Raw genomic sequence first — 17,128 nt, 5'->3', positions numbered from 1 at the left:
TTTCCTTCTGGCTACATTTTAACTTTCCTGTTTAGTTTAAAATCAAAAACAACTGCCCATATGTGTACTGTGTAATTTTTAGATTATTATTTATTCAGGGCAAAAGCAGGACTTAGTTTTCCTCAAAAACCGGTCAAAAAGGCCCAGTGAGATAAAGTGATCGCACACTTTAGCTAAGTGGTGACCTGCAAAGTGAGACCAGTCTGCAACTTAAACACTTGACCACACATCTACTCAGCTGTGGTTGGTATGGATATGTGTTGAAGTTTGGCTTTTAAGAATATTCTATGACAACAAAGACTTTAAAAGTGGAGAAATCCTAATAAAGCAGCTTGACAAATATATAAATACTTATAAAAATATGCTAAGTAAAAGTAGTATCATTATACCTCCCCGTCCCCTGTCCCCCTTTGGATAGAAGAATACACGTTTCAGGATGTAATTGAAGCTTAAACATTGTCTTTACGTTTTGCAAATGTTCTCTTAACACTCAAAGCCTCATGACAAAGGACACTGTGAAAGGTGTGCATGCTTATTTGTTAACTCAGCCACCACGGTTATTTATATGTAGTTAAACAACATCATGTTGTGTGAAGAAAATGTTACATTCTGCATCAATGCAACAACTCATTCGTGTGTGTCACAATAACAACACATAATGGAAACGAGAGACAGTACTAATGTTTTTGACTTGAAATAAGGCACATGATTGGATATTTATTTGGAGCTTTATTTGGTCTTTCCGATGCACATTCATTTGAATGCACCTATAGCTAATGCACCTCTCGGTTCTCATCATTGACCAATGTGAAGGTAGATTTGGCCTTATGAGGCAGGTAGTATTTTTGGAGAAGGATGTGTTACAGGTGTGGCAGGGTATTAGAAATATCTTTCGCTTGTGAAGGTGTTTATAAGGGGAGACAATGGCCTTGTGTTTGGAGTTTATCGTAGGATTTGTAATTTAGCCTTTCTAGATTATTGTAGAGGTATTTGCCCTGGCCTGTAAGCCTGTGGGTGTTTCCCACTGAAAAACGCTTTTGTAAATCAGGCCACATAAATGAAAACTTTAAGATGATCTCTAAACTGCTTGTGTTTATACTTTGCCCTAAACCAAGATCACACTCTCTTACATTGAGAAGCACATCAACTCAAAATAGGTGATTATCAATGAGATCTGCCAACTCAAAACAGGTGATTATCAATGAGATCTGCCAGGAAATCCCCGCGGGAGAGTATGCCGGTAGTGGCTTACACCCCTGGGTGCTGTCATCAGCTATAAGAGCACGACACATTGGAATAAAGAGCAGGTCGGCCCCAGAAACAGCTCCACGATGCTGATACAGAGCCACCGATGATGTGTTGGTGATGTATTGGAGAAAAACAAAACATCACTCAGCAAACAGGAGAACAATCTGGGGGATTCAGTGAAGCAGCCTGGGAGTGGAAATCAGGCAGTGGAAAAAGACACCATACAAACAGGTTGACAAGTTAAAAAGTCTTCTCGATGACTGAGAGGACATCAAGAACCTAAAAAGGCAGAGAATAATGATGGCAGCACATTTTTCAGAAGAAATTCATATAGCTATGTCATGAACACATCTTGGGGACATCTTGCAGCAGGCTAGACGATTTGCAGTTTAAACAAAAATGCTCTGGGTACCCAAGAGCCTCATTTGAAGGCAGCTAGTGGCATTTTTAGTGATTCCATGCTGGCATCATGGTTATTACCAGAAAGACTAGCACCAACTAAGTCAGAGCAGGATTCTGGCAGTGGGGCAATATATCAGACTTTGGGACTTCCATGAGGCCCCTTGTGCTCTGGCCCCACGAACTGCTGATATGTTCATCACCAGGGAGGCATAACCTAGTGCTCTGTGCCATTTCCTATCCTACATTGGCACTCATGCACTCTATTAAGCAGATTTTAAAACTGCAAAGGATATTATTAAAGGCTGTTTTGCAACCTGCAATTTAACTAGTGACTTGGGATAGAACACTATCTTATGGAGTGGGTGGAGTAGGGGCTTGTTGTCAGGGATTGTTATTGCCCTTTATTAGAGAGGTTTGCATACACTGAAGCTAATGAACATTTATATTTTTATTGTCTGACCACATATATTTATCCAGGTCATAAACTGTAGTCAGTTGTTTATTTATCAACTAAATTCTTGTGTGATATAACCAGATGACATAATATGTTTTGGACAAATGATCTGTACATTCTTATATTTTTATTATATTGTTAATACTTGATATAATGGTATGGTTATCTTATCGAAATAAAATATTGACAAGTAGTGCTCCCACCTTTCTGAGCTTGAGGCTGTAAACCATCGGCAGCACCGATGACGAAAGGAGTACCTGTGTGCTGCCCATGATTCACCAGAACGGAGCCAACAAAACTGATACCAAAAGCACGACATTGCTATTTCACCACATGCCCCAAAATCCACTAGAAAGTGAAGGCTACCCTATGCAGGTGTGGGCATGCACGAGTAGGGATCAGAAAACACACAGTTGAGAGAGACTATGGAAGACATGCATGGTAAGCAAGAGAAACCGACACAGAACCATGCCAAAAAGAGGCAAAGGGCGACCCCAAACTTGTAGTAGAGTGGAATATGTGTCCTCACTCACATCTAGCGTGAAATGAGCACAGCTGATGTGCCAGGCATTTATGAAACTATCAATGAAAGCACTGATTACTTAAGATGCCCGAGGAAGAAATACAGGTTCCAAAGTATTTTCTTCCGGATTTTATCTCTTTCAATCTACCTACAATTTGAAATGAGCTCAAAGATGCAAAGTCCAGTATATTCTGACTTTGATTCTGGCAACGGCACGGTACAGTTTAGAAGCTGATCAGCAGGGTGATATCTCCCCCAAGCCTAATGACATGCTCTGCACATTGGCTAAACTGGTCGCTTGAGACCAGAGAGTTAACCTCAGTTCAGAGGCAGTTCAGGAGATTGACCTGCCATCTGCGGATCCCAGCCCTGGGAATTTCTTGCAGGATCGAAATGTGCTCAGTATATACTACTCAAAACCCCATAACACATTGCTTAAATCAGTGGCACTTTATGTGACTGCCCCGATAGAGGGTGCAAATGTGATTCCCTTTGTTGTAAACCTATTGTTGAAAAGTGGCACAGGCTATATTGTTCAAACAGCAAACTGAGCCACACATAACCATGCTGGTGTGTTTTAAAATGCATTCTATGTATGATTATTTAATTCGGTCTTTTTAGTGGCATTAGTTGTCATGTGTGTACACATTAAAACATGGGTACACTATTTATTTTCCTTTCTTTTTTCGTTAGTTCACTGATTTTTATTGAAAGCTTTTATAAATATGTTAGCAAACACAAAAAGTAATGCATTTGATTAAACCAGAAAGTCTTGCTTTCTTGTTTTTAATACATCGATCAAATACAACATATTCAGTTCATTTTCAACAGTACACTCTCCCTTTGTGTTATTGTTCCTGTATCTTAGTCACCTTTAGGTATTCTAGTGGCTACCAACATACATGAAGAATTAACCAACTGGGGCCAGATTACAGAAACTTTGCACCGGTGCAAGGGCAAAGTTGCACGGTATTAGCACTAGGGCAACATTTGCCCTATTTTTCAAAACACTTGGACATATTCGAAAACTATTGCACCATGACAAGTGCAATTTGGGATGGTGTAGGCATCAGGGCAAACATTGCTCTTGGGCAAAAAAGACAGATTTTGACGGCATTATTGCAACAGGGCAAAGTTTGCTCTAGTGCTAATACGGAATGGTGTTAGCACTAGGGAAAACTTTGCCCTGGTAAAAAAAACGCATCCAAAATGTATCTTTCTTGCACTAGGGTAGTTTTTCCCAGGTGCTTATACAATGCCAATGTGCAGTTGGCATGGTGCAATAGTTTTCTAATATGTCCTAGTGTTTTTAAAAATAGGGCAAACTTTGCCCTAGTGCTAATACCGTGCAACTTTGCCCTTGCACCGGTGCAAAGTTTCTGTAATCTGGCCCCTGGTGTCATATCATCCCCCAAAAACCATGACTATATATTTTACTAATTTGCAAGATTGTAGGTCAGAGGTTCCTGACCTAAAGGCAACAAATCCACATTTAAACCATACGCTCTCCCCACACCCTGTGACTGAACACTCCCCACTACATAGAGGATATCGCAGGGTAAATGTATCCGTGTCTCACTGCAGCAAGGTATCATCTGTGTGAGTTATCAAGTCGGTCTGATAGCACAGAGAGTAGAGCGCTCACTTTGACATCTCTGCAGAGCCTGCTGACAGGTTTGAATCACGGCAGGGCCAAACTCAGCCTTTCATCTTTCCAAAGTCGATACATGAGCACCACACACTGTGGTTAATAATAAGCATTGCTCAGATACCTGAGGGATCGTAGCGCTATATGAAAGCTAAATTATTATTATTATTATTATTATTCTATATCTCTTCTTTCTTCTGGGTACAAATCAAAGGCTTTGTTGTTGCTCTGATTCACATTTTCTTCCACTTGCGACCTTCCAGTTCCATGTCCTATTCTTCTTCCCAGGAGAACCTATAGACACATTTCTCTACCTCCCGCTCCATCCTCAGCATCCAATTTAAGCTTGAGACCCGCCATTTGGGGATTATCATATCTTGCATTAACCTTTCAGAAGTGGCATCTATACAACTTCCACCATTCTTAATTCTGGGATTTGAGAGCCAGTGCCCACACTGCAACTATCATTATCTCTTATATTATCCAAATTCGATTTTGCTTGCTTAAAATTATTTGATTTATTCTGGATATATATATTTCAAACACTTAGGCTTATTTATTTGTTCAGTTCTTGTATCACTCTTCTGTTATTCCTGATAGGTGCTCTATGATTAAAGTCCTGTGGGAAAGCCATAGGATAATCCAACGGTAAGTGAAGCATCAGGTAAGGCGAGCATTAATCATTAATGCTGCCATATCTGGACGTGCAAGTAACATAACAGGCCATTCCTTTTTGTAAAACCAGATGTGTGTTTCTTTCAGGGAAAGGTGCATCTGAATCTGTTCTATTTGAATCCTGGGTTCTGTGCAGTTTTCTCCATTCCATCCTGCAATATCTCCATGAGGTCCCAAAGCATTTTGTCACTTTTTTATGCCAATCCTATTATTCCTTTTCCCTTGTAGAAAACCATTACCAAAATCTAAAATTGAGCATTCAGCCTAATTTTGTTAGGAATCTAAATGTCATGCAATGAACCACTAACGTTATCATGTACGTGCCATGGGGCACCCTGCATGCAATTTCATGATCCCAAGGTGAAGTGGACTACGAGCGTGGAGTCTCACGGATACAATATTTCAAACAATGACTTTTACTACAACAGTTTAGACAGTGGTAAAACAATATGGACAGCAAAGTTCTGCAAAAATAGCATATTTATTATTACATATAATTGGAAAGCCTATGTACACATTTTTTCTGCATAAAGAGCAAGGGGCTGGGCAAAGGCATCTATAGAAGTATAAAGTGCAAAGTGCAATTCAATTGAATGAACAGAGGATGATCCAGTTTTTACTAATCTGGGAATTAAACAATCTGGTGACATAATAAGTAATGATCTAGAATCTCCCACCTCTGACAGGACAATTTGTTAATCTAATGATTATTACAATGTGTTATCTCGAGATTTAAATATACCTCAGAAGTCAACTTTAGAGACCCACCAGAGAAATATGTCATGTTTTAGTGATCTACATTTTTTAGAGAATAATGTTCCTCCTGAGTAGGGTTTCTTAAGGTGTGGGAGTTTTGAACATCCCCTATATAGATGTGTGTCACAACTTCCCCATGGTATAGTAAGAAATTATTGGGAGAAGGAAAAACAGAAGTATCTGAGAAAGGTATATTATCCATCAATCACTCTAAAAACAGTGTAGAAAAACAACCGGATGTGATGTTTTGTTCTGGTCAAACGAATAGTTACCGGGTCCCCATGGTATTCCAAGAAGAAATGTGGGCTTAGTTGGACACTGCAATTAAAGGTTCTGCTGTACAAGCTGACATTCTTCCATACCATTGGAAACCCCTAGGTAAAAAGAAAATAATATCTCTCCATGGTCAAATAGAAGGACATTCCTTGAGTACACTTGATTTTACCATTCTAGAGAAGAGCATATCTTTATTAGTGATAGTAATATTATCACGCCGTGATACCCCAGGGTCTGGGCGTGTAACAAATGAAAATAAAAAAAAATAAAAAAAAAATCTCATCTTCCTACATTTATAATCTTGGGTGGTGAGGTCCCCTACTTTGATGAATGGATTTTTCGAGTGTCACAGATAAAAGTGAGAACTATGACATTTCTCAATAGTCAAATAAGGAAGAAAGATTCTTTATATTGCCCTCTTAATTCATGTTCTCAAGAAGAAATTCTCACAGATGTTCCAGTGAGGGACTGGAAAGCATGTAAATCTACTATGAGTGTGGGGGAGGCTAATATAGAAGAAGAGAACAAGAAACCTGGACTGGGAGGTCAGATGTTTAGGATAAGGATATGTGATGAATCCTGCAGATCCCTCACTAAACCCCTGCCTAAAGTCTCCTGCCAGGTGGCCAGGGCAAGGCAGATGCTTCCTGATCCTGACCTTGGCAGCGGTGCTCTGTGGGAGGATCACACGGGAGGAGACAAGGCTCAGGGTGGTGAGGAGATCCTGTGGGATGGGACACAGTATTTGTCCCTAAAGGGGAAGAACCTTTTACAAGTACCAAGGCATGTAATGGCTTATTGTCATTATGATTTGAACATCTTAATGTGGATAAAGCCATTGTAAAACCCCTTAACATCTTGAGAAAGGAAAGCCTGTCTGAACCTTATAAAGTTAAAAATCATTCTAACTCCCAGAGGTACAGTGAGAGGAAATCTGTGAATATCAATTTAAATGTACTGCCTTAATAAATTCTGGTGATGTTTCTTCAAATACACTCAGAAGAAAGAAATCTGAGTTTGAAAGTAGAAAGCTGACTAGAAAATCTAATTATGTTGTTCGGGGCTTCAAGTCACTTAATTCGCTAAGCACTGGGACGAGGAAGAGGGCTCAAGAGTTATACAACAGGAGTAGTCAGCTTGCTAAGGCAATTGACCAATGCCTGAGGCAGGCACAGAGGCTTAAAAGGCCCCCTTATCTGCAGGCCATTAGAAGGAGTAAGAGTGGAAGATGCAGCGGTAGCAGCAGTAGCATCAGGAGAGAGCAGCAGCAGGCTAGTTGTTGGTTGTCCTAGCAGAAGTTGGAGAAGAGCAAGTGTGCTGGAACTATTAAAGTGCATATTCCAGCTGTTGGTCCTGAGAGGGTCCATTTCATGATAATTCGTTAGTGCAGAGGTTGCACAGATGGAAGCGTGAAGGAATAAGACTTTCCCGCATGTCAACTGAATTGCAGAGACTGCGCAGCAGGAAAAGTGCTGGAGACTGTGCCTGGGGGCTGTATGCACCACAGTGTCTGAGGAGCAGGCCGAGCTCTGTACTTAATTCCCATAAATGAAGACAACTTCAATGAAGAAATGTGACCATTCGGAAGAAGCCAAAGCCGTGGAAGTCCTGCAGCACATGAAGGCATCAAAGCCAGAAGCTGGTGAGTGTTAATGAACATTCTAATTCCTTGCATGTAACAAAGGCAGGCCATAGTAGAAAAGAAGAATCACTCATGTGTGAGTGAAATTGCTGTAAACCTGACCACTGATTGTCCGACAATGATTGTAACAAAAGTAGCACTCACGTATGAGTCAAATCGCTTGATTAGCATTAATTGAATATTAAACTGAAGAAACTATCTGAAATACTAATCACGTCTGCCTACAATTTATTCTAAAGTGAAGGCTAACTGAAGAATCATTTGTAAAATGGCAGACAACATTGTAACATTGAATTTAAGTGGCTGAACTTTAGTGATTGTGAGTTCCAGGGAACACACACACATTGCCAAAAGCCAGAAGAGACTAACAGCAAGACATGCAATTAATCTACTGTGGCTAACAAGAAGAGATGGGGCAAATGCAATATTTTTCAAAAGTGAAGCTTGTTGATTTTGATTGTTCCATAGAATTAAAGCTGGTATTAAAACATACATTGCGAAAGCCAAACGTTCGAAGTACGTACTTCAGGTATTTGGTTACTGATGTGGCAGAAAGACAAGAGTGGCACAAATCCTGCCCTTCTGGAAGGTGAATGTTAAGAAGAAGAGTGCCTTGCTTACATGTAAGTGTTAAAGAGCACTCATGTACCTCTCTTTTCTTAAAAGTTGTTTAAAGTCATAAAATTGCAAACTGCTGAAGCTGGTGTGGCAGAAAGACAAGAGTGGCAAAGAGGCTGCTCTTCTGGAAGGTGAATATTCAAAAGAAGGGTGCCTTGCCTGCATGGAAATGTTAAAGAGCACTAATGTGAATCTTGTCTTTTCTGAAAGGTTGTTGAAGGTTATACAACTGTAAACTGCTAAAGCTGTTGTGAACTTTTTGTTGTCAGTAGATTTAGAACTTCAAAAGCACTGTGAGTTGTGGAGAGCTATCGGCCAGGCGAGTAGACCTGCATGGTGAATCCTTGTAGAAGTAGTACTGGTATGAGAGTAAACCAGGTAGAAGTGGAAGTGCTGTGAAGTTGTCCTGACAAAGATATGAACTGTAATGTACGGTGTTGAAAGGAGAGCTAAAAAAATCTGCTATCAGGAAGCTGTGTTTCTTTGAATCCTATACGTTGTGGCACATCATCCCAACCAAGATTTTTATTGATGCTATTTGATGGACTGAAAATACCTATTCAAGGAAGAAGAGGAATGTTTCTTTAAATGGGCATTGGATTATTGGAACTTTCTTATGACACATTGATTGACGGTACTAAGAACTGTGTTGTCACTGTGTTAAAAACCCTGATTTCCTTGTTTCTTTTTGTTGAACGTTGGAACTGAAAGCAACTTAAAACCTGCTGAAGGGGAGTTCACCCATGTTACAAAGAAAGACTGTGAATATTCCAAAAGCAGTTACTGTTATTGTGAATTGCCATATATTTTCTTGTGTATTAATATACATGTTTGCGGGCCAGATGTCCTTATTTAGAGTGTTTCCTTTAGTTTGTTTTAGGTAGGGAATTCCTTGTCAGGGTAGGGATAGTGAGGCGTTTATTGAAAAGTATAATTTAATAAAATGGCATATTTTGGGAAATCATATAAATGTTGCCTGCCTTACATTTCTGACCTCCCACAGTATCATGACTGGAGTGCATAGCCAGTGTAATTCTCTTGGATGGGAAGATGTGGTAATACTTCTTAGCTCCTGCTATGAGACCCGTAGTGGTGTGTTAAATGGCCATAAGGGGACAGGTGTGTGGCCAGGATGTCATTGACGAGGGGTTTCCTACATTGAGATTACCAGGGCCTGGACTGTGATTCTGAAATCCTGAGGTGGTAGAAAGGCTTTTATCATCTAGAGAGATGCTAGTTGACACCATTCAGTTTGGGCTTTTTGTTGATATGTTTTTGAAAGGAGAGCTCGCTGTCAATAATGCACCTGAAGGATTTGCCACACAGGGCCAAGTAAGGTGTGACTCCATCATGGTGCATATCATTCAGCCACCCTTGCATGGCTTCCTTCTGAGATGAATTGCCTAACAGGATGCCTTCCTTGCTGGTGGGTTTGAGTTTCTGGTAGGTGTTTGATATCCAGGTTTATAATTCAAGCTTCGATGGAGGTTAGGAATTTTCTCATGTATTTATGGTATGACAGAGTTCCCTCAGTGTACTGGTGAAGTGACATATTCGAGACCTTGAAAAGCAACCCAATTGGTTCTATCTAGAAAATGAAGATAGCTGGGGAGACGATTGATGGGGATTCCACAGGTGACTGGATGATAGCTGTGTCTGAAGTTACCCATCTGTACTGCTTCATATCTGTCCAAGAGGTATAAGACAAACCAGCTGAGGACTGTGCTTGTGAACCCCATTTTATCTGTGAGTAGGCTTGTAAATGTGAAGGCATGAACTGTGCCCAGTGTGGCAGGGACGTCAAGTAGGACCACGACCCATGAGTCACATGTATCCATGATTTGGTGAGCATAATCTATGACTTGGATGCTGGCAGTTTTCTTGAATCTTGAACCAAATAAGTTAATTATGCAACACACATCAAAATCCCAAAAATAATAATTCAAAGGCAAATAGAAATACAGTAGTCCTTAATAAGAAAGTACTATTAAAATGCAAAGTGATCAAAACCTAGCTACCTGAATTAGCAACTCGAGATTTGTAAAAAGGCGTGTGTGTGTTCAATTTTTCATTAAAGTACAGGACCATACGAGAAGTACATATGTTCACAGTACTTTGGGATAGGGACTGGAAATGCTATTTCAATTGTTATGTTTTCCTGAAATGAGTGAATCTTGCATCGGGGGCTCCACTGCAATGAGACACTTTTACTTTCCCACACATGAAAGGTTGGGACTCAAGAGGGATTGGCAAGAATGGCAAGCCCAAGGAGGACTGTGCCAATTATCAGACATTAGAACCCTGTAAGTAGGCGTTGGCCAATTAAAAAGCTCAGAACGTGTGCTGTGCTCTCTGGTAAAACCCAGTGTTCTGAGCAGACTGAGGTCCATATTCTGAACTTGGCGCAGTGGAGGAGCTAAACAGCACGATTCACTGCGCCAAAAGAGGACGCCCAGGCTCCGCTAGTATTCTCAAGTGGGCCTGGGCATCCTCGTAGATCACGAAAGTGCACTGTGCGGATTGCGCCTGTTTTTAGTTGTAACGGGCACAATCCAATCTTGGCATATTCGTTATTTTACTAAAATGTTGCAGAGAACACAGCTCCTATACACCAAAATGAGCAGCTTCAACATTGCGGGATGTTGAAGCTGCTTACTGTTAGGGAGAATTCTCTGTAAAAGCTAATTTCCCAAACCAAGTGAGTCTCTCAGCAGCTTTGCTGGATTTTTGGGGTTTATTTTTTCTCCTGCTAAGAGTGAGACTCTTTTACTCCTAGACATGATTTGAGGTGTTCCTTGGTCTTTCCATGTGTTTTATGGGCTATGGGGTCTTTTACTCCGTAGGGTCTCATGTGTTTTTGATGTGGGTTACATAGCACCCTCCTTGCCGTAACCCAGGGTGTTGTATCGACCCCCAAACACAGACTCCATACCCTGGGACTGACTTTTGTCTCCCAGGGCATGTATAGTCACCATTGGCTTTACTAGTCCCAAATTATGAACAGAAACCAGTACAAACCATCATATTGTGGACGTACTGGTCGGGGCAATTCGATTGCCCCGTGGCCTGTTGTTTGAGGGGGCATGTCTCCGTCCCCCCTGATCGAGTTTTGGCTGGTGGCAGTGGATACTACTTTTTATATTCGACCGCAAATATATCTCTATTGGATTTTTCCATTGTTCGAGGCTACCAACTTTAATTATTTAATTCTTATAGCCTCGAACATACTGCCGGTTTATTTATTTAATATTAATTCACTGGTTGGTATTTTTTGCCAGAACTCGATTCTAAAATGGCTTTTGTGTTCTCTTCTGTGACTCCAACCCAAGTAGAGCCCTTTGTTCCACTTTTTGGCGGGCTTCTCCACAGAAGCCTCCAAAAGTGGTGCCACTCTGCCTGGGTACCACAGGGGGTGCGGGAGGGGGTCTAGGCACCCTGGACTGAGTTTCCTTAGCAACTCAAGTCGCACTCTTGTGTGATTGGCCCAAGTGGTGAGCCGGCCAGCTCACCACTTTGCATGTTTGATTGACAGCTAGGCTGAATGAATGGGGGTTTGCTGCATAAAAGCAGGCCTTTGGGGACTGGAACTTGAGAAGTCACCACAGGACCTAAGAATCCGAGTGGGGAGAAGCTGAGCTGACCTGCAACGATGACACCACCGGTGGAGCCCTGCTGAACCCTCTCACCACTTTTCCCGATGACAGAGGAGATCTCCAGTCCGGAGAGTCTTCTTCCTTTGACTGGTGGGGATAACCAGTTTTGCCTTCTTTTCACCTTCCTGGACCATCTCGTGGCCGGCTTGCCCGTGCCAAGCACTTCGGCAACCGGAACACCAGGGTTTACCACTACCGCGAAGAGAAGGGTAGTACCGTTTAACTGAGGAGCTCTGCAGCTGGTTTCTTCCCTGGCAGTGCAACAACCTTCATCTTTCCTCCACGGCGAGACCGCCTCTTCCTCTGGACGAAACACCAACTTGCACCCGCTGCTAGGAACAACTGCCCCCGCTGGAGCTTCCTTCACACTTAAGGTACTGTGTCCTGCCTGGCTTCCCTTGCAACAGATCGTTCGGGGTGACAGTAAAGCCTTGACTTTCTAACCTGGGCTGGCCTGGGACAACCTTGCTAACTTATCCTGACTTTAATTTCATCCTTTGTGTGCGAACTATCTACAAGACTCTTTGGGCATAACCCCACTGTGTGAACCTGGACCCCTTCTGCTTGCTCTCTCCAAGAGTGGGCTTTGCAATTGACTTCCTTGCTCTCCAGTAGAACTCTGCCTATCCTGCCTTACTGTGGTTCTTTTAAAAGTATTGAAATTTGTGTGCTTCCATAATTCTGCCTTTTTCCCTCCCTTTTTTATAACTTATTAGAGTGCCAACTTATGTTAAGCGCTCACCTCTGTCTGAAAATAAGTGGTGTTTCTCACTAAGACTTGTCTAATAAGTAATTAGGGTTGTATATATATATATATATATATATATATATATATATATATATATATATATATATATATATATATATATATAATAGTGACTGTGTGCTGAATTTACCTTTCTCTTTATGCTAGTGTAATTTACAAGTGTGTCTTTAAATAAATAATTATATACTTTTACACCAAAGCTCTGGTCAGTGTTTGCTTGTGCTACTGTATCCCTGTAAATATTGTGTATACTCTATATACTGCCTAACTCTTCTTGAGGGAAGTCTGACTGCTCAGCCACAGCTACCAAGTGAATCTGTGTGGTACAGACTGCTACCAAGTGGGTTTACTGCCAAACACCTGTAGTCTTAAGTCTTTTGCAGTAGTCCCTAAGGGAACTGCACAGGTTTCCGCCTAACACTTACTTTGGTGTATAGGAAAGTGTTCATATACACCCATGTGGTGTATATGAACACTTTCATTTAAAGCGAGCAGCTTCAACGTTGCAGTATGCAACTTTGAAGCTGCTTGCTTTGGTGTACATGAAAGTGTTCAAATACAAAGTGCTTTTGAACACTTTCATTTACACAAGGCTTCTTGTGGCACTCTTCCAGTTTAACGCCACCAAAAGGGTACTATATATGTGTGCTAGTTTAGCGCACATATTAAACTGGCAGAGTGCCACAAGAATAGCCTTCCAAAAAGCCAGTTTACGAATGTGGCGGTTGCTAGGTTGGTTTCCAACCCATCCTAGCAACCGCCACATTCTGTATTCCGAAGGTGGCGCATTCCTTCCGACTTCAGAAGAATGTGCCACCTTCAGAATAGGTCTTAAGTACCGAAAAGGTCGTTAACCCTTTTAACGTCCTTTTCGGTACTTAACACCTTGATGAGAATATGGGCCTGAGTGTTGCTGGCCAGCAACCCTTCCCTTCCCTGATGCTCCTACCTTTTCCCACTCTCCCCTCTCCTCTTAGTGCCCGTGTAGTTTTCTATGTGGATGCTAAGGGCAATTAATAAAAACAATTAAAAAAAGAAACTTAGCTTGTGGTACAGCACAGTTTTTTCTTGTGGTCAGCACCATAGAAAACGTCCTTAAGAGACTTCAGCACGGCACTGCACCACACTGCAATTTAAGTTTCTCTGTTTTAACAATTGAACACCGTTAGAACACACACAAGATATTATGTGGGTGCTCGCTTAGCTCTGGCTTTTATCTTGGGCAGAGGGCTGTTACCTGATCGGTTGGCCCACCCCAGGGGTTATATCACCTTAATATTGCTACTGAACACAGGCATTAACATCTATGCAAAGTCCACAGCTAACAGGTTTTGAAGTTTCCTGTCAAATATACTGTTTAATAGCTAGGTAAGGTTTGTAGTGGGTTAGGGGGGAATATAGATAATTTGGCTTTACCTGACCTACAGATAGTAGGCCCCGACTGTCAAACTTAATGTTACAACTCCCACATGATCTAGAAAAGGCCATCAATTTAGTTGAATAGATGTTCACATTCAGCACCAGGATGTGTAAGACTTTGGCACATTTTTGTGCAATTGTTGAAAACACTGCACACACTGTACACTGCCTGTGTTGCTTCCAAATGCACAACACTATCCTCTTTGACCTGCAAAGGTGATTATGACAGTGGTGCCTACTTACTCCTCTCTTTTATGCCTTCACCCTGTAACTACTGGCAGCGGTAATCCATCAGAATGAGAACAACATGGGATAGCAGCAGGGAGAAAATTGTACATAGTCACAATGTAGGCACATGGTACCCTGCTATCCTCACACCGAGACTTGTTTTTCCAGATCCAATGTCAACTCTGGAGACTTTTTTGAGACAGTCTGGATACAAAAGCATTCAGGACAAAGAGAACATCCTGTCCTTGCAAGAAACTATTACAGACGTCATGTGGCCAACTAACCAATGTGCTGGGAGCTGGTTAGCTGTATTATCAGCATTGTGTTCTCAACAGAAACTTAATTCCAAATTGTTGCCAACCTCCAAATCTTGCTTCATGACATCTGGCAGACAAGTGCCTCTATGAAAACCTGAGCCTGGCTATCTGGTTTAAGGTGAAATGCATGAAAAGGAGTGTGTGTTGCAGATCCTGTATAAACAGAGAGCCCTGCCATAAGGTTCCTGCACTCTTATTGGACAATAATTGAAACATTGCAAGAAACGTTCCTATGTTGTACAGGGAAAAAGCTAATAGTATACCTGAAAAACGTGGCATGACCAACTGAAGAGTGGGGGATGCAATGTGCCAAACCTAAATAGGTTTTACTGGTCAGCAATGTTACATTAAGGCATCTTCTAGGAGAAAGTGGCAGAAGCAGTGACTCCTGAATGGGTAGAACTGGAAAAGAAACTGATTCTACAAAATGCTCCACAGATGATCCTGTGCTCTAGGGAGATACCCAGCTGCTGGCCATGTCCATTCACTATGTCAGAGATGTGGAGAATGAGCCTGATGATTCAAAAGTAGTCGAGTGTTGTGAGGGAGGCAAGGTATTACTAGTAGACACTGACAGAAGAGCTGCACATTTGAAGCACCTTTATTCATGGTTTAAAGGGGATTGCAAAGCTCATATCTTGCTCTGTAGCTAAGATGGGAGTGTTCTTGACCAATCAGACAAAAACAAAATACAGTCCTAGTCAGTCCTTAGTCAAAATAAAGTGGCCTATACTAATAAACCTAATGCCTGCCCTCTTTCTAATACAATAAATGTGTTAAGGGAACGTGTAATGCAAAAAGGAAAATCAGTGTTCAAAAGAAATGTCAGTATGTCTGAGTAAACTACCTTCCCCACGTTTTGTGGCATGGGGTAAGGTGGCACTTTTGGCACTTGCAACGCAATCTGGCTTTGGACACAAGGATGCAGCTTGTTTCGTGGACCAGGGCCCAATTGGCCTTCCACAAAAAGTTACTAGTTTATCCTCTGGACCTCTCGGCTTTCTCTCACTACAGCTCAGCTCACCTTTTAGCTTGTAATACAGTTCAACACAAGTTTGTTTCCTTCTGGTTGCCACAAATCAGTACAGGTTCACCTCTGCTGGGCTCCAATCTTTCAACCACATTTTGTAGGGATTCCCTTCCCCAAGCTTCCATCACACCTTCATAGGCTTCCCTCAGTCGGGATGAAGCTACCTTTCACTTTCCTTCCACTGTCAAAGACTTTTGAAACTGCAAGGCTTTTGCTCTTCCTCAGCATGACCACTTCGACCATCTTTCCTCAAACTCAAACTTTTTCTCTCCTACACCAAGGCCGCTTGGTAAATATAGTTTCGAGCACAGTACTTATTTCAAAGTTCAAAGATATCGCTCACATCCAGGTTTCCCTCTCCCGGGATCAAACCTAACAGTTCAAATACATCTCTCACATCCAGGTTTCCCTCTGCCAGTGAAACCTAACAACAGTTCAAATCTTGCATCTCAGTTTATTTCTCTTCTCGCCGCTTCCACGGCATCAGACATTTCACAGAGACCTTTGATTGGCCAAATTTCTTTCGCCAGACCACTCTGTTATTTTGTATGTTTAATTTGCAGTACTTTACGATGCTTTGCTTTCTCTTGCATCTTCTCGGCACACACACAACCTTAATTTGTCGGATACTGCTACCATCAAGTTTCATTTAACACAGACCAGACTTTCATTGCTTTCATCAACTCACCGGCTGTGTTAATTAATTGTCTTCTTTTGCAGCTTTGATCCTGAAGTCAAGGCTGATACCACGACAGCCGCTGAACCTCTCAAACTCTGTCGTTCACCCGGGAGGGTGGCTGGTATCGTTGAAACTCAAAAGAGGTTTGTCTCCTCTTTCTGGCTGGGCTTTCTTGGGCAACCTTCAAGGCCTTTCAGAGGTAACGATTCCTCACCAGGGTTTCTAAGGTTTCTCGGTACCTCGATTCTGTCCCTCGGCCTGTCACTCAGCTCTGTCTGGTTCGCTGTCGCTCAGGAAAATCTGCTCCTTGCTCAGAGTGTGTCTCAGTGTTCCACCTTTTAACCATGTGGGGAGAGCTTATAGGTACCAGGTGTATGTAATTAAGATCAAGTGCCCTCCTGATATCCCCGTGTGCACACCATTATTCTCTATACATCCAGTTACTTCAGTCCTGTTCTTGAACTTTCCTCCTTATAATTTAAAGTCCTAATTAGAAAAGGTGGATTACTTTTTACACCATGCATGGTGCTTTAAAAAAAATTGGTTTTAGTGGGACACAGTTTAATTGTAGAGGGCAGCCTTTACTGAAAGCCTGCTGACCCATGTTTGAAAAGGGTGTGTGGTGTAAGGTTCATTTTATGTTCTCTGATGCCCTGGAAAACATAAAGTCAATAATTGGCCTGGGGATCCAGCTGAGGCAGAGAGCCATTCCCAAGGGGAAGGGAGAGGATAAAGGAAGGAAGAAAGGAAAGGGCAGTGTGTGTTGTTTGGGTGAGGTCAACAGAGGAGAAGGC

Source organism: Ambystoma mexicanum, chromosome 7q (assembly GCF_040938575.1).
Source record: "Ambystoma mexicanum isolate Mex_15411 chromosome 7q, UKY_AmexF1_1, whole genome shotgun sequence".
Taxonomy (NCBI): domain Eukaryota; kingdom Metazoa; phylum Chordata; class Amphibia; order Caudata; family Ambystomatidae; genus Ambystoma; species Ambystoma mexicanum.
The sequence above is the reverse complement of the archived record's forward strand: the minus strand, read 5'-3'. Positions refer to the sequence as shown.